Source organism: Nylanderia fulva, unplaced genomic scaffold, assembly GCF_048542155.1.
Source record: "Nylanderia fulva isolate GAGA-0341 unplaced genomic scaffold, ASM4854215v1 Scaffold39, whole genome shotgun sequence".
Lineage (NCBI taxonomy): Eukaryota > Metazoa > Arthropoda > Insecta > Hymenoptera > Formicidae > Nylanderia > Nylanderia fulva.
The window spans coordinates 5,329-28,041 of record NW_028190466.1 but is presented as its reverse complement, the minus strand read 5'-3'; the positions used below and the strand labels follow the sequence as shown (position 1 = coordinate 28,041).

The 22,713-nt window shown below is 34.1% G+C and overlaps 1 long non-coding RNA gene across 1 annotated transcript in view; it reads right to left on the bottom strand.

Moving 5' to 3' along the window:
- The window catches only part of LOC114930047 (uncharacterized), a 96,755-nt gene extending 79,289 nt beyond the window's left edge, over positions 1-17,466 (bottom strand). Inside the window, exons 1-2 of the long non-coding RNA XR_014925422.1 lie at positions 17,275-17,466; positions 17,055-17,140 (exon numbers count right to left, since the gene is read on the bottom strand). This is a non-coding gene — a long non-coding RNA (uncharacterized LOC114930047). The remainder of the gene's footprint in view (positions 1-17,054; positions 17,141-17,274) is intronic.
- Between the last annotated feature and the right edge of the window lie 5,247 nt (positions 17,467-22,713).

Below are 22,713 nucleotides of genomic sequence, written 5' to 3'. Positions count from 1 at the left end.
AAATATTGTTGATAACACTGTTTTTGCCAACAGTTTTCGTGGTGCTACACATAATCCTTTACAACAAACTAACCAGAAATGGTTTATTAATTTAACTGATAAGAGTATTCCCCCCAGTGTAACCAATCTATTACAATTGGGAGGTGAATTTAGTCTACCAGTTGACTTAAATAAAAAAGTAGCTATACACGAATTCATCAAAGATATAGAAAGCAATTCTAACGGGATCAGAAATCGTACTTCGATTCGTAATGCTGCCATTCCACAATTTTCATTATTTTTAAACAAGAACGACAAAAAAACGGACATACAAGAAAAATTACTTCACATGCATAAAGACACAATTAAATTCTGCAATCAAAATCCTAATATTTTATTTACTAGAGCAGATAAAGGCAGCATTACAGTCGCACTAAAAAAAGAATTTGATATAAAAAAAATTGAGAGACTCCTAAATGACGATTCTACGTATACCATAGTTAAAAACAATCCATCAATAAAAATAGAAAAAGACCTCAATATTTGTTTAAAAAAATGGTTGAAAAAAGATTTCATCAACAAAAAAGAATACTATTATTTATTTTCAAGCGACTCTCTTCTTCCTAAAGCCTATGGGCTCCCAAAGATCCACAAGGAAAATATTCCTTTTAGATTAATAGTTTCCTCAATAAATACTTCTCTATATAATATTGCTTCCTTCTTTCATAAAATTTTAAAAGATAGCCTTCCTAGAGCGGACAGTTTTGTAAATAACAGTTTTGATATATGCAACATTCTATCAGGGAAAACAATACAAGATTCCGACATAATAGTTTCATTGGACGTTGTTTCATTATTTACTAATGTTTCCGTAGATCTTGCATTAAACGGTATCAATAATAGATGGCATTTTATAGAGTCACACACAAAGATTCCCAAAAATGAATTCATAGGTATGGTAAAATTTATATTAACTTCTACATTTTTCACTTTCAATAACATAACTTACAAACAAATTTATGGGACTCCTATGGGTTCCCCACTTTCTCCGATCATTGCCGATATAGTCATGCAGGACTTGGAAACATTGGTAATTAGTAATTTAAATTGCGAAATGACTTTTTATTTCCGTTATGTAGACGACATTATTTTATGCACTTCCGCTGACAATATTACATATGTTTTGAACGAATTCAACAATTATAATGATAGACTACAATTTACATTGGAAAAAGAGGATAATCGGTGTATAAACTTTTTAGACATAATGATCAAAGTAATAGATAATAAAATTTATTTAGATTGGTATCACAAAAAGACATTCTCAGGTAGATTACTTTCATTTTTTTTCAAATCATCCAACTTGTCATAAAATAGGAACAATTTATAACTTGGTAGATAGAGCTTTATTACTATCACATCCGCAATTTCACAAAAAAAATATAGAGAAAGCTATTAACATTTTGCTATCCAACGGTTATCCTCTTGATCTAATTTTCACAGAAATAAAACGCAGATTGAAAAATCTCTCAACTAAGAAATTTAACAAGCCTAATAATAACAATATAACAGATACTAATAATATTAATACTAACATTAAATATTTTGTCATACCATATATAGAATCAATATCTGAGAAAGTTGCTTCAGCAATAAGAAAACCTAACGTAGTGGTAGGATATCGTTGCATTAAAAAATTGAATGACTTCATAAAAGTTCATAAGGACAGAAATAATTGCCCCACGAATTCTAACGTTATTTATAAATTGAATTGCAACGATTGTGACGCCACATATGTCGGACAGACAAAAAGACAGTTAGGAACGAGACTTAAAGAACATAAAAATAATATAAAATTAGACTCTGCTAGACATTCGGTTGTCACGGAACACATTCTAAACGAACAACATACATTTGACTGGGACAATATTAAAATTATGGATCATGAAAAGAATTACCATAAAAGACTAATATCTGAAATGATCCACATTAAAGAACAGAAAAATGGAATTAATTTAAATAAAGACACCGAATTGTTAGACAGTAGTTATTTTGACATACTTAGTAAATTTGCTGAATCATAATTTAGAAAAAACATTGGTAATAAATAAATACATCACGCTCTCTATTTTGACATTTGTTATTCAGACTTCGCAACACACACTTGAAATATCGGGAAAAAGGACTTGTTAAAACGACAATGTAAGTTGAAAGATTTTTTAATTTTTTCTGACATTGATTTAATTCGCGTATTACATCCACAGCATGTTTAAATGTCGCATAACTTGGCATCTCAGACCAACCGCCTTGCATATCTATTGGTCAACAGCGAAGAATCATTTTAATTTTATATTTTAATATTTAACTAACTTTGTATTTTTAACATTTAACTTTGTATTTTAATATTTAACTTTTATGTATTGATAAAGACTGTAGTGCAGTCGAAACGTTTACAATTTATATCGTTTCTGTAACGAAATGTTATTTTAATTATCTAACTATTAATAAATTTTTACACCTTATTTATTTGCTCGTTTAGTTGGCCTACTATATTTGATTTTTTTAATTATGCTCATCAAGTTAAATTGTTAGAAACGGAATTCAATCAAAGATTTTCTGATTTTATGTTTATATTTGCGTCCTATAGATGGCCTATGCGCATGCGAACGATACAGATGGCGCGTGTGCGCTTCTTCTTCCGTGCGTGTCGTTAGACAATCTGTCGTCAACTGAACGTGCTCTTGAGAATAAATACGCATATTTAAAATCCTTTCGTCTATTCATTTGGCATACCGGCACATATTATTTCGCAGCACAGTAGTGCATGCTCTAATATTGGTCTTTCGAGCCGGATAGTATTGCAAATAGACAAGTAAAGGTAAATCCTAAGAATTATAACGTGCTCGAGAAACTACAACGTGTTAGGTTTGACACGGCAATATAGCGACCGGACAAGAAGAAATTTTGGTAGTCAGCTAGAGCACACGGTCGAATATAAACGAGTGAGTTACATTCACGAAAGGTGACTTGTTAAATCACACGATCCCCTCTCTCTCTCTCTCTCTCTCTCTCCCCTCTCTTCCTCTCTCTCCCCCCTCTCTTTCCCTCTCTCTCTCTCTCTCCCCCCTCTCTCCCTCTCTCTCTCTTGTGCCACGCCAGAACATCTCAGTGCCCTCTCACATACAGGATTACAGTCTCTTTCTTGCAAGATTTGCTGCCTCTCTCTCGCACAATGGTGAGACATCGCGGCGTTCTTTCATACACAGGATTCATCTAATTCCCCTCTCTCTCTTGTATCACGGCGATAATTATCTCTTTCATATGCAGTGAACATTGTTGGGATTTTCCAAGCATTGAAAACTGAAATACGAGGCTGCGGAAGAACTCATTGGCGAGACGCATTTTTTTACGACTCTGAAGGATCCTCGACAATTAATATTATGGATTTCAGCATATCTATACACGCACAAGCACCGAGTCGTAAGATCATAAGAATCATATTCATATACCATATACAACAATAGCGTAAGTCTTTACGACCATAAGGTAAGCACTTAATCACACACAAGTTTAAAATTCCTTGATTTTAATATTTATAATTTTTTTTTCGTTTTCGTGCGTGTGATATTTTGTGATAAAATGTTGAAATTGTCGTAGCTAGTTAAACAAAGAAGCCGATTTAAGGCCAAACTTACTGCTTTTAAAAATTTCATTACATCTTTAGTGAACAATCCGGAAAGACAGATGGAGCTGTTGAATCGAATAAAGAAGGTGAAAGTTATACAAGATGTCCCAAAAGTATGGGTACCCCTTAATATCTTATGAGAATGATGTTTTTGAAAAAAAGTTAAATACAAAATGATAATATTAAAGCACTGAAGGCTTTCTATATTAATAAATAACATATTTGAAATAGAAAGGCCATTGGAGCCAAACACGGATGTATATGCGTATAAACAGCAAAAATTTAATTTTTTTGCTATCTTTTAAATTTTCTATTAACAGTACAAGAAATAAATTAAGCTACAACTGCAATCATTAAAATTTGCCAGTCGAGTAAATTTCATAAGGCATAATCCTCACAATAAAATACAAATAGACTCTAAGAGTAGACTCATAACTTTGCATCCATTTTTAGATAGCAGTGGCATCATTTGTGTGAGGGGAAGACTGCATTACGCACCTTTAGAGTACTCGCAAAACACCCGGTTATCTTATCAAATAAATAGCATCTTGCAAAATTAATAATCAGAGACGTACACTACTAAAATCTACACGCAGGACCCCAAACGATTTTAGCGACATTGTGTAATGATTATTGACCAATAGCTGACAAAGGCTTGGTTCACCAAGTATTGAGAAACTGTATCGTGTGTTTTTGTACAAAATCAGTTAGCGTAAACCAATTAATGGGGAGCTTATCAGCAGTTTGAACGACGCAAGCCAGACCATTTTTCAATACAAGAATAGATTACGCCGGCCCATTTAGTATAAAATATCGCATAATAAGACAGATAAAGTTTACTTAGCTATTTTAGTTCGACAACCTTCCTTAACGTGTTGAAAAGATTTATATCTCAAAGAGGAAAATATGCCGCATTCTACTCCGATAACAGCACAACATTTACTGGCGTTAATAACCGATTGATAGATTTGAAAAAGTACTTAGTTAAGGAAACGACATAACAACAAATTCACGAATATTTATCATAGCAATATATTGGAAATTTATTTCCTCATATTCCACACATAGGCGGAATATGGGAGGATGTGGTAAAATCCGCTAAAGCACACATGCGAAAAATTATCGGCGTAAATTTCGTATTAAATTACAGTTATTAAAGTGCAAATTTACAGAGCAAAGACATACGTGCCTTACTAATGCGTGACGTATAGTTGATTAAAATAATGTTCTTTATCTATCTTTTTTCCAGGCAGTTTCGATTTGTGACAACATGCAGCATTCGTTGTAGATCATTGTACAATATTACATCGCCCATGTATACATTATTAAAACATATTTTGTACATTAAATATACTTTTGTATGAACAAATTACTTCTTTACTTGTACTTACATATTGCTGCTTCGCCCACGCACTATCCTGACATCAAAGCTTTTTCTGAATGAAGTTAATTAATTTTAAGAGTTTAACAAGGCTCTGTAATATAAATATAAATTTAACGTATAAGACGGGCAATAAGAGCCAAATCGCGGATGACAATGCGTTATCCTAACGAAACTAAATTATTTTTCGTTAGAATTAAATACCGGTGCACAAGGCACCAAATTTTACTTGGACACGGCCAAGATTTTAAATATGAAATAATGAGATTATTTCATATTTAAAATCTTGGCCGTGTCCAAGTAAAATTTGGTGCCTTGTGCACCGGTATTTAATTCTAACGAAAAATAATTTAGTTTCGTTAGGATAACGCATTGTCATCCGCGATTTGGCTCTTATTGCCCGTCTTATACGTTAAATTTATATTTATATTACAGAGCCTTGTTAAACTCTTAAATTTATACACGCTGGCTTAAAGGCGTTTGTTTACCAACATTAATATATATAACAGAGAAAAGTATAGAATTGAAGGGATCTGAATAGCTCAGCTGGAAGAGCAGTCGCCCGGCAAGCGAAAGGTCTCGGGTTCGATTCCCGATTCAGCGACTTTCGGATCTATATTTTTCTCTTGCATTCATTTATTTATTTTCCGTAGGGGGGTTAAAGGGGTATTGAAATTAAATTTCAAGTATGAGATTATTTCATATTTAAAATCTTGGCCGTGTCCAAGTAAAATTTGATGCCTTGTGCACCGGTATTTAATTCTAACGAAAAATAATTTAGTTTCGTTAGGATAACGCATTGTCATCCGCGATTTGGCTCTTATTGCCCGTCTTATACGTTAAATTTATATTTATATTACAGAGCCTTGTTAAACTCTTAAATTTATACACGCTGGCTTAAAGGCGTTTGTTTACCAACATTAATATATATAACAGAGAAAAGTATAGAATCGAAGGGATCTGAATAGCTCAGCTGGAAGAGCAGTCGCCCGGCAAGCGAAAGGTCTCGGGTTCGATTCCCGATTCAGCGACTTTCGGATCTATATTTTTCTCTTGCATTCATTTATTTATTTTCCGTAGGGGGGTTAAAGGGGTATTGAAATTAAATCTCAAGTATGAGATTATTTCATATTTAAAATCTTGGCCGTGTCCAAGTAAAATTTGGTGCCTTGTGCACCGGTATTTAATTCTAACGAAAAATAATTTAGTTTCGTTAGGATAACGCATTGTCATCCGCGATTTGGCTCTTATTGCCCGTCTTAGAAGTTAATTAATTTTGTCATAAAAACTCGAACCTTACAATACAATAAAGTAGATTTTTAATAAGGTAAAATACGATCAGAATATTTATCATTAAACAAATAAATTGTTTTATCAAATCCAACATAATTATATCTTTACATAATAAATATATCTATTTTCTTTTTCACAATTAAATATATTTTTTGAAAAATTAAATATTAACATAAGAATCAATAAAATCTTTCAATTTTTAAATTAGATGGAATTTTAGAAAGGGTTCCCTTTTCACGTATCGGTCACACAAAATATCGTAACCAACATGTGCGGGTCGCAAATCGGCTGAGAGTGGAAGTTTGGCGCACGAGGCGAAAATTCTTCCTCTCTCTGTTTTCCCCCCTTTCTTCCTCCCTCTTTGCCTTTCCCTTTTCTTTCTGTTTCTCCCTCTTCGACCCACCCTTCCCTCCCTCTCTCTCTCTTCTCTTTCTCTCTTTCTCTCTCTCGCTCTCCTTTTTCTCCCTTCTCTTTTTACTTATTAAAAAAGAATTATTTTTCAATTGTAAATGATATATGTATTGTAAACAATTAAACATATATATTTTATATTAGTTTAGATGACATACTTGATTTGCAATGCCCGTGATTGACTGAACAAGATCGTTCGATTTAGTCTCCGAATGGGGCGATGTCAGTCAATCGTAAAAGATTAGCCGGCACAATAATATTTATTTGTATTTACACGAGTTCTTTTGACCTATTTTACTCTATATACATATAACTATCCAGCCATCTAGTTATTAAAGTAAACCGTATTATAATATTTATTTGCTTTATTTAATATTATTCTGACTTTTAACATATCAGGAGACGCGGTAGCGTCTCGCTAAGTTATATCTTTCATTCGTCAAATTAAAATACAATCTACAAAAAAACAAAAAAAAATATCGAAAAATATCGAAAAGATAGCGAAAATATCGAAACAATAACAAAAATTATCCGTAGGACGCTACTGTGTATCCTTTACCGGACGTAACACGATTTTCGTAACCTTGAAAACAAAAATTTGAAATATTTCATGAACGGAAACATATTTTTCAAAAGATGACCATATCAATCGAAAGCTAATCATTTTTAAGGACGTTTCGTAGTCAAAGGGCTACAATACAAAAACAGCGCTAAGTATTTTTTGTACATTACATTTTTTTACTTTTATTTTTTAATTTAAATTAAAAATTTTTATTTAACTTTAAATTTTTTTAATTTTTTAAATTTAATTTTTTGTGCCTTATATTACCTTTTTTGAATGTACGTTTAAATATATTTGAATTAAATAATTATTTAGAGATAAATAATTTATTTTATTATATATATCTATTTATCTAAATATTTTATAAAAATATATAATAACTTTACAATGTATATACATTCTAGTTTAAATTAATTACATAATTATTCATGTTATTTAAATGTAAAGATAAATAAATATATATATATATTTTACTGAATTTATTTTATTATTGTATATATTATAAACGTTTTAAAATAAAGCAATAATTATACATTTGTATCATTATAGGAAATTTATCTAAATATTATATATTATGTTGTCACTTACTTAGTGCAACTTTTTGATTTGACTACTTTTTGATGCTAATATTTTAACCTTTTTTCTCGTATTATTAATATAATTATTTAGCGCAATTTTTTGATTTCACTTCTTTTTGATGCTAATATTTTAATTTTTTTCTAGTATTATTAACAAAAATAAAATATAATTTATAAATATAATTTTTGAGAAAATATTTTTGATGGTGATTAGTTTTTGCAAAGAATTATTTTTCCTAAAAACATAATTTTTGAGAAGATAATATTTTTTATTATTATAAAAAACTATTTTTTTGGCGAAAGCTATAACTTAGCGCTTTTTTTTACATCTGTGATGTCTTTTTTTGTAGGATACATATATACAGGGTGTCCCGTAAAGTGATAAAACTGTATTCTTGGTGTCATTCTAAGTCAAAAAGTCTTAATACCCCAGATAGCTACAGTAATTATTATGATATCATTTTGATGTCAAAATGCATTATATGCCATCAAAATGATTCATTTTGACATCAAAATAATGTCATAATAATTACTGTGGCTATCTGGGACATATATGCCCTAAAGTCGATTGTTTTAAAGTTATAGCGAAAAAATGCAAAAGTAGTTATTTACTTACTTACTTATAATTTTTAATTATTTACTTATTTATTTATTATTTATTTTTTTACGATCACAACGCAAATAATTATTTTTTGTGCAACAAGTGCGCGGAAAGTCGCCCTTTCCGCACATGATGGGATTTTAGAAAGGGTTCCCTTTTCACGCACCGGTCACACAAAATATCGTGATCAACATGTGCGGGTCACGACTTTGCCTCGTGCGCCAAACTTCCGCACTCTCAGCCGATTTGCGATTTCCCGCACTTGTTAGCTAATATACTATTGTAATGCCAGTTTAGCGTGCAAAAAGTGGCTATTTCTCAAGGATTTAATGTATGCCTTACTTTACCGCACTAGTGTGAGAAAAGCATCTTTATGACTTACCTTACTGCACAGTTTATAAAAAAGTTAATTATTATCCAAGGATACTATTCCTAAACCAACAAAAAAATTAATGTTTGTGGACGCGAAGAACATCGCGGTATGGCCAATAAGCCAATATAGATATATATATTGTAATAATAATTAACTTTTTTATAAACTGTGCAGTAAGGTAAGTCATAAAGGTGCTTTTATGTGTAATTTTCGTGGTAATTTTTGTGAACGCAAAGAACATGGCGGTATGGCCAATAAGCCGATATAGATATATATATTGTATTTATGTAGGAGGCCGAATTATATATTCTTAATGTTATTCAATTATTATTATTTAATATTATCGTTCAATAAATAATACTGTCTTATTTTATGCAATTTTGTTTTTTTTGTTGTAATTTTAAAACAATCAACTTTAAGATATATGTGTATTAAGACTTTTCGACTTAGAATGATACCAAGAATACACAATTTTAGTATGGACATCATGTTGCGGGACAGCCTGTATTGTATATAGGATGTCCGAAAAATCGCCTGTCATTTCGAAAAGTGATTCGAGACAAAAAAAAGAAGAAAAAAAGTTATATAAATATTAGTCCAAAAATAAGTAGTTTTTGAGTTATAAATTAAAAAATAAAAAATTTTTATTTAAGAAAAAATTAAGAAAAAAAGAAGAGAGATGGTAAGCGGACTATAAATTATGAAAATTAAATATGAAAATAGTAAATCAATAAACAATAATAAAAAATATATAAATAAGGCTCATGTAATAAACAAACAAGAAATAGATAAAGGGCAAGAAGAACTAGCTCTGTCAGTTAAGCGCAAACAAATATAATTATGAGAATTTAAACTATGCATAATAATATACAAAAATAAAAATTAAAAAGTACATGAAAAATACGAGTTAACGAACGAATCTTTGGCGCTAAGTCAACATTAAAATTATAACATGTCATTTTACATTAAAAATAGTTGGATGCAGTGACAAAATTCAACTGTAACACCATATGCATTTCTAGATATAATCAATTGCTCCAAAAGATAACCACAAGAGACTGTCTCCAGTTGATAAGTCGGAGAAAATGTGACTAACGAAAGAATAAAGTTCGATATAACGGAATAACCAGACAATCCACGGATTATAAGATTACTTACAATATAATATGCATCACACGGCTCAACATTGTATAATAAATCATAATAAAATATAAAATAACGTATAAAGTTAACGACCAATTGGCACTGTTTGAACGTACGTAAATAATTTATTCTTAAGAACGTAAACCAGGTTAACACCTAATAATCATACTCACTCATGGTTTAAAGAGATCTCAATTATTACAAAAAATTGTTTCAAGAATAATCCAAATTTTATCCTCACTCGTGCTGATAAAGATAATGCCACTGACAAGGACAAATACCTATGTAAAATGCTTGCAATTCTTGATGGTATTAAGACTTACCAATTTGTTAAAAACAATCTCACTAAAAAATTATCTAATACTTGAGTATTTTTTTAAAAAATGGAAAAAACATAATTACATCTCAGACTCTACATACAAATCCTTATTGGTTACTGATGGAGTCTTACCACAAGCTTATGGTCTTCCCAAGATAACATAAGCTTGACTGTCTCTTGAGAATTATCGTCTCTTCTCTAAACAGTCCCTTACATCAGTTTGCTACTTTTTTTGCATCAGATTATGTTTACTAGTTTTCCTGAAGCTCCAAGCCACGTGCTTAATAGTTTCACCTTGTAGACAGACTTCGGATGATTCATCTAGATAAAAATTACACCTTTATTTCACTTGATGCTGTTTTACTAATATACCAACTGCCATTGCTTTGAATAGTATTTCTAACAAATGGAATTATATCTCTGATAATTGTGAAATTTCCAAATCGAAATTCTTATCAGCAGTACAGTTCATTATTGAATCCACCTTTTTTAGTTTTAATGATACTATTTATCAACAAACGTTTGGTACACCCATGGAGTCCCTTCTCTCCCCCATTATCGCTGACATTGTTATGCAAGATGTTTAAAATTGGGTTATTAACTTAAGGTTTAACCTTCCGTTCTACATTAGATACGTTGATGACATCGCATTAGCAGCACCGTCTTTTTGTTTCGATCATATCCTCAGCATTTTTAATTTCTTCCACTTTAGACTACAGTTTACAATGGAAGTTACAGAACACGATAAATTAAACTTTTTTGATATTACTATAATATGAAATAATAATTTAATATTCGATTGGTATCACAAATCATCGTTTTCAGAGATGTCTTAATTTTTTATTACAACACCCGGTATGCCAAAAGAGAGGAACCGTCATGGTCTTGTTTGATCGAGTTGTATTCTTATCACATCCATGATATAAAGAGACAGGTATTACATTGCGCATAATGGCGGCGAAATAACTAAATTTGAAGCAGCCAATCATACTTGCCCGTAATGACTTTTGCAAGCAAGCATTTAATTGATCAAAAGTCTGCCACTATTTTTTATCTCTCTGCGCATCTCGGGAATGTAATACCTGTCTTTTTATATCATGATCATATCATCAGTTCCATACAAAAAACCTCAACTTTATTTTAAATAATTGATAATGGTATCCTTTGCAGTTTGTTTTTCGAATTTTCCATGAACAGTTACAGAAACTAATTAACATTTTTAATTCCACGGATACATGTTTCAATAATAATAAAATAAAAGCGGAACTTTTTTTATGATTTCTTATGTCTGGAATATCTGAAAGATTTTATAACATTATCAAGAGTCTTTTACTCTCTCTCCTCTCTCTCTCCTCTCTCTCTTTCTTTCCCTATAGCCTACATAAATTGAATAAATATATTAAAGCATATAAAGATCCTCTTGTACCAATGTCTCTTAATAACGTAGCATATAAAATTAATTGTATGGACTACAATGCCTCGTACGTAGGCCAAACTAAGATACTTTTAAAAACTAGAATAAAAGAACATTGTGATCATATTAAACGAAATACAATCACTAACCAATCTGTGATTACTAATTATAGACTCTCAGCTAATCATAATTTCGATTAAAAGAGTATTGAGATCATTGACAATGAAAGTAATTATAATAAAAGACTTATTTCTGAGATGATTTTCATACAGAGACATAAAATAGCCTGAATTTGCAGACTGATACAAAAGGGTTACACTTATTTTAATATTATAGATAAATAACAATAAAATTAATGAAATTGCCAGTGATGAGTAAAACCATACAAATTTATTGAAATTTCGACCTAACTGGCCAGTACAATTTAATTGGAAACACTACGTTTCGACCCTTAGGTACGGGTCCTTTTCAAGTGTAACTGCACAGTAAAAATATACAAAGATTAAGATATGAAACAATAATTTACAAAGTTGTTAATAAAGAAATTTTAAAATAATATAAGCATAATGCAATGTACCTTTCAAGAAGTTGATTTGACAGCAGTAAAATTGCTAATGTTAAACCGGAAGACAAGTAAATCAATTTAAGTCAGACGTTAAAAACACAATAATATCAAAGTTCGACAATACAACAAAATAAATAAATAAATAGACAATCATATACTGTGAATCAACTTATCATAAATAGGATTTAGATTTTCTGTGTCCTTTTGTAAATTAATGTTATTCTTATATTTTTTAATAAAAAACATCTCCGCTAATTCTCTCTTCCTTCTATGTTTTTCGCAATGCAAAATCCTAGGTTCCCTCCATTTAAAATCATGGTCATATTCTATTCGATGTTTGCTAATTACGTTGAAATTGCTATGATGTTGTTTAATATTTTTAAAATGTTTGTTTACGCGTGTAGCTAATTGTCTTTTTGTTTGCCCTGTATATGTTGCATTGCAATCGTTACATTCTATCAGATACACAACGTCAGTTTTTTTCATATGGTTGATCTTATCTTTACCTCTCTTGATTAATCTATTTAATTTTTTCGGGATAGTATAAACAATGTCGAAGCCACATTTTTTTAACGCAATATTCAGATTTTTGCTCAAGTTTTTTATATACGGTATCGGTAACAATAATCTCGTATTAAACTTTTTACATCCATTGTCATTAACCATCAAAAATTCTCTACGGTGTTTTAGAGTTTTTATTCTCTTCTCAATATGTAGTTTAATGAAAGGTTTCGGGAAGCAATTGTTGACCAAAATATCCGTAATAATTCTGATGTTATTAGTGTAAAAGCATTCATTTGAGAGTAATAAAGCTCTGTCGACTAAACTTCTAATCGTGTTGATTTTGTACTGAAAAGGGTGATTAGAAAGGAAATTAATATATCTGCCAGAAAAAGTGGGTTTTCTGTACCAATTGGTCAACAATGTCCTCTCCGCTTTTACAACAGTAACGTCCAGGAAATTTATAGAACCGTTGACTTCAACCTCATGCGTGAACATTAGGCGTTCGTGGTAACTATTAAACATTGTTAATATCTCATCAATTTTGGTTTTTGGTGCTATTGCAAAAATGTCGTCAACGTATCTATAAAAGACCGGTATATAGTTTAACTTGCTTAAACATTGTGTTTCAAGCTCGTCCATGACCAAGTCAGCCAATATTGGTGATAAGGGTGATCCCATCGGGCAACCGAAAATTCGTAGTATTTTCCACCAAATTCAAAGCTCGTTAGATCAAGGACAACCGAGAGTGCATGTAAAAACTGGGGTAATGTCAAGTCAGTATTTTGCGTAATATACGTCTATTTCTTTTCCACCGCTGTTAAAGCTAAATCTTTAGGAATGTTCGTAAACAACGATGAAACATCCAATAAAAATAAAAACTGGTCGTCATTGATCTTCGTGTGTCTAATAGCTTCAACAAACGTCCAACTATCCTTGACATACGATTTAGGCTTAGGAATTGAATTTGACAAAATTTTACGTAGATATTGCGCTATATTATACGTGGGGCTACCTACACAAGAGACAATAATGCGTAAAGGATAACTCTTCTTGTGCACTTTTGGTAATCCGTAACACCTTGGAAGATTACCAAAGGACTCTTTAAACGGTTGTATGTCATCTCGTCAACAATACCCATGTCGTGCCAACCCTTAACCAATTCATTCACTTTAGTTTTCATACGATTGGCAGGGTCTTTATTTAGTCTTTTATAAGTCGTTGTGTCATTTAATAATTCTATCATTGTGTCGTTATACTTAATCTTGTCCATAATGACAGTAACTTGTCCTTTGTCCGCTTTTGTGATAAGCAAGTCATCATTTTCTTTTAAAAATTTTTTGCATTTTGAAAAACTATTCAGAAAAAATCTGTCAATAGCGTTGATATGCTTTTGTTTATTAAGGAATTTATGTAAGGAGCTAGTCACCGAAGTCCGCGCTGATTCCTTTAAACCCTCAGGTATCTTATGTGTATTTGACTCAACACTCTTCATTATATTGAGTGTCAAATCCAACCTATCGCTCTGATCACATTGACTTATCGGAAATCCAAAATTTTCACCCAAGCTTAAAAAATCAGAAACTGATTCCGGAATACTCTTGCTACTGATATTCATTAGCCATTTCGACTTGTCTGATCTATTGAATAAGTGTATGTTCAAATTTTGAGACCGTAATAAATAATTAAACTTCCGAATTAAACAGTTTTTCTTTTTGAGTCTTAATTTTTCAAGCTTGTTGTTGTTCGATTCAAAGAAATTAACCAGGAGTCCTCTCGGTAACATGTTACTCAAGTTATTCTCTATCTCCCTAACCTTGGATTTCAACGAAATCAAGATGAAATTAAGATCCCTAATCTCTAAATTCAAAATTCGTGACCGATTGCGTTTAGCAAAATTTATAAAGGCACGGTTGACTTTAGCGTTGAAAAAAGACACATTAGTATATGACCTGTACATATGTGTTGGAAGTACGTCGTATCTTCTGCATTTGAGTAGGAAAATCAATTGTCAATCAATTTAATCTTTGTATATTTTTACTGTGCAGTTACACTTGAAAAGGACCCGTACCTAAGGGTCGAAACGTAGTGTTTCCAATTAAATTGTACTGACCAGTTAGGTCGAAATTTCAATAAATTTGTATGATTATAGATAAACTTCCTAAGATTTAATTTACTTGTTTTGGTGACCAGTTTTATTTTTATTTTCATTTCTCTTTTTCATTTTTCTTTGTATTTTTACCTTTAGTTGTTTTTTTGTTTCTCATAGTTTGTTTTATAACAAATCTCTAACTAAATACTTATGCGATCTGGTTTACATTCTTAAAAATAAATTTGTTTAAATAATGTTTAAAAAGTAATCAAAAATATTGATTTCTTTTCAATATATTTTAACACATTTTATATCTATTTCAAACGCATCGAGTGCATAGTAACGTTTCTTCTTTGTTTTTTAAAAATAACATGTTTATTTAGTTATTTTCTTGTTTCTCAATTGTATATTATAATATCTGTCCTTCTTTCCAATAATAAATATAAAACAGCAATTTTCAGCATTTTATCTTTTTGTTAAAACTTCCATACTAGAAAAGATTGAAACAAAGATTTGCAAAGTTAATCTAATTGAGAATCAAAGATCTTAACCAAAGAAACAATTTGAGATGGATTGGAACGATAGAACTTCTCTTTCAGAGATAATTCCTTCAATGTACAAGTATTTGTATTTTTATTATTGATTCAATCTTCCTAAAGCAAGAGCTTCTGAAAAAAAGGATTTGTTTTCTGTTTACAGAATAAAGTATTCATTCTTTCTTAGGTTTTGGTTAAATAATTCTAGCCTAAAGAGAAATTATCTGTTGAACATTCCAGAAGCCTTTCATTCATTCGGAGTGTACTTTCTTTTTTGGGTTCTGGTGTTAAAAATTTTAGCCTAAAGAAAAATAGTTACTTTAAGTATGTATTCTTTCTCAGATTTTGGTTATAGTTTTTAATCAAAAAGAAATAAAAAAATTTACTATTTTCAAATACTTTATTAAAATCAAAGATCAATATATTAAAACGTCTTTTATATTAATTTTACATGTTTATAGAATTAATGTCAATTATAAACTTATAAAATGTTATAATTTTCAAAATATCTTATTTTACATAATAAATTAATATTTTAAAGTTAGTTATAACTTTATTTTACTCTAATAGTTTCTTTTAATATTTTAACAGATTCAGCATTTGTCCTTACGAAAATCTTTTGTACAAAATTATTTACATACCCATGTTCAAACCGTGCCGATCGGTTGTTAACTTTATACGTTATTTTATATTTTATTATGATTTATTACACAATATTGAGCCGTGTGATGCATATTACATTGTAAGTAATCTTATAATATTCGTGGATTGCCTGGTTATTCCGTTATATCGAACTTTATTCTTTCGTTATTCACACTTTCTCCGACTTATCAACTGGAGACAGACTCTTGTGGTTATTTTTGGAGCGACTGATTATATCTAGAAATGCATTAACGGCGTATGGCGTTACAGTTGAATTTTGTCAATGCATCTGACTATCTTTAATATAAAATGATATAGTTATAATTTTTATTTTGTTTTAGCGCGGAAGATGATTTAAAAATAAACCGAAACGTTCTTTATCTCGTATTTTTCACGTTGTACTTTTTAATTTTAATTTTTCTTTTATCTTAGTAAATTACTATGTAAATTTTAAATTCATAATTATATTTGTTTGCGCCTAACTAATAGCGCTGGCTTTTATTGCCCTTTATCTTTTCCTTGTTTGTTATAAATTATGATTTAAAAAAAATAAAAGTCGTTATAATTGGGTATTCCCACCTAAGTTTTAAGTAACTTTGACGCAGTTTTTCAAGATCATTTTAAGGTTAAATAACCTTTATTTGCTAATACATTTAATCCAAAAATATATTTGTTTAAAACATTTACTAAAATAAATAGTTTTCGAAATATTTGACCGAATTTTTGACGCTCATTATATATATATATATATATATATATATATATATATATATATATTCAATAAAGTATCCTGGGCATGAAGTAATCAATTCTATGCAAAATTAATTTTCGTTGTAACTGACACGCATTATCATCCGTGTATAGCTCTTATTTGCTAGTTTAATTTTCGATTTTATATTTAATTTTATAAGATAATTTTATATAAGAGTAACATTTTATGTAATACTAATTTTAATTTTTATAATATAGAATAACTTACTTGTCGTCCACACAAATTTTCAAAACGTGATTTGACAAAATTCCATGCACCCATGTTTCGCGGTTCTTCTTGGCTCCAAATAAAAACTGAAAACATTTATGCATAAAAATATTTACCCATTTAAAAAACTTAACTATAATTTTATATGACATTTTACAATATTATCTTATATGTATATTATGTATAATTTAAAATATCCATATTAATTAAATTATTTTACTTTTTGCATTTTTGCATTTTCTAATTTCTTCCAGTAATTCGTAGGCAGGGAATGGACATAGACTTTCTATTCTGATAATAGCTACATTTTTATTCCCAGTACTTTCTCGATAATTATTAAGTGCATAATAATGTTTTCCACTAACTAGAATGACTTTATTCACCTTGTGATTGTTTTCTATAATATGGTCTCCTGTAACATTCATAAAATCCACATATAAACATATAGGCACATATTCTTATATACATACGCACGCACACACTGTATATAGATAAATGATGATATAGTGCGGATAATATATATTTAATATATTTTATGTATATACGTATGCATATATATATATATATGTATATATAATATAGTATATATAATATGTTTATACTATATGTATACATACGAGAGCTGTTCGATAAGTCAGTGACTCTTACAAAAGATGACACTCAAATCGCAGTCTAATTTTATTTATTTGATATTTACCATCTTATTTAAGTATACACACCAAGTTATAAGTAGATCTGTCCAATAAAAATTTCTTGACAGCATTTTAAAGCGAATAAGTTTGTGTTTTTTACTAAAATAAAGAAAAGTGAATTCCGTGTGCTAATAAAACATCATTTTTTGCATGGAAAAACTATTAAGGAAACTGAAGGAAAGCTAAAAATGTATTATGGGGACTCTGCTCAGTCACATAAAATGATTCACAAATGGTTCACTGAATTTCGTTGTGGTTGTACAAGCACGAATGATGCTGAGTCCCCGGGATGTCCGAATGAGGTCATAACTAAAAAAACAGTCAATAAAATTCATGATATTGTATTGGATGTATTGGACCGAGTGAAGACACGCAAGATAGTCAAGATGGTAAATATCTGAAACAAACGTGTTTTTAATATTTTGCATGAACATTTGGGCATGAAAAAGCTGTGCCAGATAGGTGCCGCACTTGCTTACAATCGACCAAAAATGGAATTGCGTAACCATTTCGAAGCAATGTTTGGACATGTTCAAGCGCAATCCAAACGAGTTTTTGCGACGATATACATGTAACCGTAGATGAAACATGAATAACATTAATACTTCAGAAACAAAAAAGCAATGGAAATAATGGATTTTTTCTGGCCAACGTGCTCCGGAAAAAGCAAAAACGGTTCCATTGGCCAGAAAAATCATGACCACAGTCTTTTGGGATTTGTGTGGTATAATCTTTATCGACTACCTGGAAAAAAGGAAAACACTTATAGGATAATATTATGCCTCTTTATTGGATCGACTTCACCCTGAGTTGGTGAAAAAATGACTCCATTTGGAAAAAAAATCCTCTTCCATTACGATAACGCATCAGCTCACACGGCTGAAATTGCCATAGCCAAAATTGTCGATTTGCAGTACAAACCGCTCCCTCATTCACTATATTTTTGAGATATGGCCCCTCGCAACTTCTTTCTGTTTCCAAATATGAAAAAATGGCTCGGTGGAAAAAAATTCGCATAGAACAAGATTATCACTGAAACAAATGCCTATTTTGCAGAATTTGTATTTATTAGAAGGTTTAAAGAAGTAGGCGTCGGCGGACAAACCACCGGCATCAGCAAGCAAGCGCCAGTCAATGATGAGAGAGCGCCGTAGGCTGGTAAGGGAGCATCGGACTGCGGTGACTTAGCAGCGTTGACGGCGGAACGCCGGAGTATTGCGAATGCGGCGAGGTTTCAAGTTTTTCCCTCTTCGGGGCGATCACTTGTAAAGGAATTGCGCAAGTTTTCCGCCTTACAGCCACTTTTTTCTCTGTAGAGGAAAGAGAAGAACGTTCTTTCAAGAAACAAGACGTGGCGTTGGTATAAACTTTGTAACGACATAGTCTTACTAATGCCTCGCGGGACGAGCATTCGCCCGTCTGAGGCTCTGGTCCCTAAACGCCACACACGAGCTGCTACGCTCCTGAGGCGTCCCACTACCTAGCCGCCGCGCTATTGGCGCTATCCCCGCCGCGCATTCGGCGCGTATATAAGCCGGCCGACCGGGTATATAAGTTGGCTCTTTTGTATTCTCAGGGTAACCGGTTTGTTTCTCCCGGACACCGTTCTTGGCTACACGCCTCCGCTGTATTGTATCGAATCTCCGTTACATTGTATATGTCAGGTAGATCCCCTCCGAGTAAGTCCCCTCCGGACACCACCGTGGACTATACGCCTCCGCTGTATTGTTTCCGGTCTCCGTTACGTTATAAATATCGAGTAACATTCCAGACATTGTCATAAGTTACATTTCCGTATCTGTGGCACTGTATTAGCTATTAAATCCGTTGCATTGTATACCGGGTAGTGTGTAAGTCCTTTCAGGATAATATATAAGTTTCCATTGTATTGTATAATCTCAGTTTCATTCCACTTACTAGATAACTTGTAAATTTCCTATAAACGACATATTTTATAATTTACATTGAATAAACAAATTTGTAAAAGAATAAGCAAGTCTGAATCTCCCCTTCTTCCGAAACCTGAAACCGGCGAGCCGATCCGCAGCGTCTGGAGCACCGTTACAACTTCAACGTAGCGTCCTGGCTCTCAGCATTATTGCGCTACCGTTGAGTACCTCTCTCTCACTCTCTCACGCTCTTTCACGTCCTTTAATGCTCTCTCGCCTTCTCTCGTCCTCTCTGGCTCCCTTTCGTCTCCTCTCGCTCTCTCTCTCTCTCATTCTGTCACGCATTCTCTCGCTCTCTTTATCTCTCTCTTTCCCCCTTCTCCCCGGCCCCCTCCACATCTCTCGCTCCTCCCTCTTCCACGCCCTCTCCCTCCCCCTCAAGCGCAAGGAGGAGACAGTAGAAGGAGGTAGATAAAGGTGGAATATGACAAGGAATAAGAGCTGTGGCTGTAAAGAGGAGTTGAAAGAGTTAGGTAAGAAGATAAACAGAGTAGTCACAATGGTGGAGAAATTAGCAGAGTGGATAGGAGAGGAGAGAGAAAAGAAAAAGGAGGGTGACAGAGTGGCAAAGATAGTGGAGCAGTTAGCAAGATGAATGAAGGAGGAGAGAGAAGGGAAATGGAGGAAAGAAGAAGGAAGAGAAGAGAAGAAAAAGGAAGAAGAAGAAGGAAGAGAAGAGAAGAAAAAGGAGGAAGAAGTAGGTGAGAAGGGAGGAGATTTGCAAGAGAAAGCAGTGAGGGAGAAGATAGAGGGAAAAGAAGAGAGAAGGGAGCAGGAAGAAGAAAGAAGAAAAGAGAAGGCCGTAGGAAATAAGGAAGGAGAAGAAAAGGGAGAAGAGAGGAAAAAGCGGAGGAGAAGAGAAACAGCAAGAAGGCAGGAGGAAAGGAAGGAGGAGAAAAGAAAGAAAAAGAAAGAAGAGGAAGGAAAAGGGGGAAAAGACGGCAAAAAAAGGAAGAGAGTGAAGAAGGAAGGAAGTATGAAGAGCAGGAAAGTCAGCGGGACAGGATGGTAGATTGATGAAGATTGGTCAGAGAAGAGAAAGAGATGAGAGAGGAGAAAGAGAGGCTGAGAAAGAGGAGAGAAGAAGAGAGAAAGGAGAATGAAAGAGAGGAAGAAAGAGCCAGAGGAGGAGAGCAGGAAGAGCAGGAGAGAAAAAAGAAAAAAGAGGAACTGGAGAAAAAGGAGAAAGAGGAAGAAAGAAAATGGCGGAAAATAAAAGGGGGAAAAGAAAGCAAGAAGAAGGCTAAGAAGTATAAAAAGAAACGAGAAGGAGGAGAGACTAAAAGAAGAAGACAAGGAAAAGGAAAGGGGGGAGAGACAAGATTGATGGAGGAAAGAAGAGAAAATATGAAAGAAGAGTAAAGGGAGAAAAGGAGGAGAAAAGAGTGAGAAGAGAGAGAAGAAAAGGAGAGGAACGAAAGGAGGATGGAAGAACAGAAAAGGAGGAAAAAATGTGATATGGAGAGGATGGAGAAGATCAGGAGGAGAGGAGGACGTTGTTGGAGAAGTTTATGGAGGTAGTACTGGACAAGAAAGTAGGAATAGTGGAGTCGACAGAGGTGAAAGAGGAGGACGGGAGGATGTTAGTTGTAGTGGAGATGGAAGAAGAAAGAGACAAGGAAGAAGTATTGGAGAAGGGGAGAATAATATGGAGAAGATGGAAAGTAGGGATAGATAAGGATTTAACAGAGGAGGAAAGGGAGGATTAGGTGGTTCCCTCTCGTTGTCCGCCACCTTGTCGTGGTGAGAGGGCTCACCCTTCGCAAGAGGATACTCTTGCGAGGGGTGCCAAGAGCGGACCGTACCTCCTGTAGGGAGGTACACCGGCCCTCCGGTTTAGGAGGGCACCCTCAGGGACTCTGCAGGGGGGGTCATGTGCCTCCCCTGTAGGGTACGGGTCTCGCGCACCCGGGGGTCCCGAGCTGGTGTGTGTGTTTATGTCGGGAGCGCTGGATCAATGATCCCGCAGGCCATGTCGACGGGGACCTCGGTCCCCGGCAGGGTCTCCCATGTCGAACGGGCTGTGGGTGAGACCTGGTTGGCTTCCGACATTGAGTGAATGTGTGTGTAGATGGATGGGCCTGGTGGGGCCAAAAGGGCTTCGGCTCGCCACCCTTGGAAAGCTACCAAGTCAAAAAACCACTAAAAAAGGATGGGAAAGCGGTCTAAAAAGAAGAACGCTACCGGCCTAGGCGGTTCGGATACGTCAGGGCCCGGCGGGGAGGAGGGTATAGTCCCGGCCCCCACCCCGTCGTCATCAGACGACGGGCGTGAGACAAAGGAAGGAGCGAGATCGGGGGCTCCAATGGAGGTGGAGCCCCAGACCTCGAACATGGGGAGGCCGGCGGCAATGCTGCCGGGCCTCGATTGGGAGGTGGACCTCGCTTCGTGGTGGGACGAGCCTACGGCCGAGACCCCTACTGCGGAGCTGTTCCACAGCTCGATGAAGGATTTGAGGAGTATGAGGGAGAGGACCGATGCCGTTGTGAAGGCCATCGGCAAATATGCGGAAGAGAAGAGGCCGGACTTGGTGTTGGCTCAGTTTGAGCTATATGCTAAGTTTGTGAAGAGCCGGGCGCAAGAACTCGAGTGGGTCATCTCTGACCTCACTCGACGTGAATGCGTCCGGTTCGGTGAGAATGTCCGGAGGAGTGCGGACGTAGCCCCTGATTCCGGAAAAAAGTTCCGGGACCAGGGGACCTGGACGGATGAAGACCTGGAGGTGCCTACTGCGGCGGCTCCTTTGCCGGGGGGGTTGGCTGCCAGACTGGAAGATATATCCTCGAGGCTGGCGGCCAACTCGGACCAGCTGGAGCTAGTCGAGAGGCACCTCAGGGAGGGGGAGTTCGGCCGGGCGGGGGCGGCTCGGGGAACTCGGGGGACTGCCAGAGACAGGACGGTGACGGACACGACGGTGACGAACGTGACGGACACCGAGACGGAGACGGGGACCAACGGAGGGTGAACCACCGAGGAGTGGGTGAGGGTGGTCAAGAGGGGACAGGGGGGGAGGGGAGA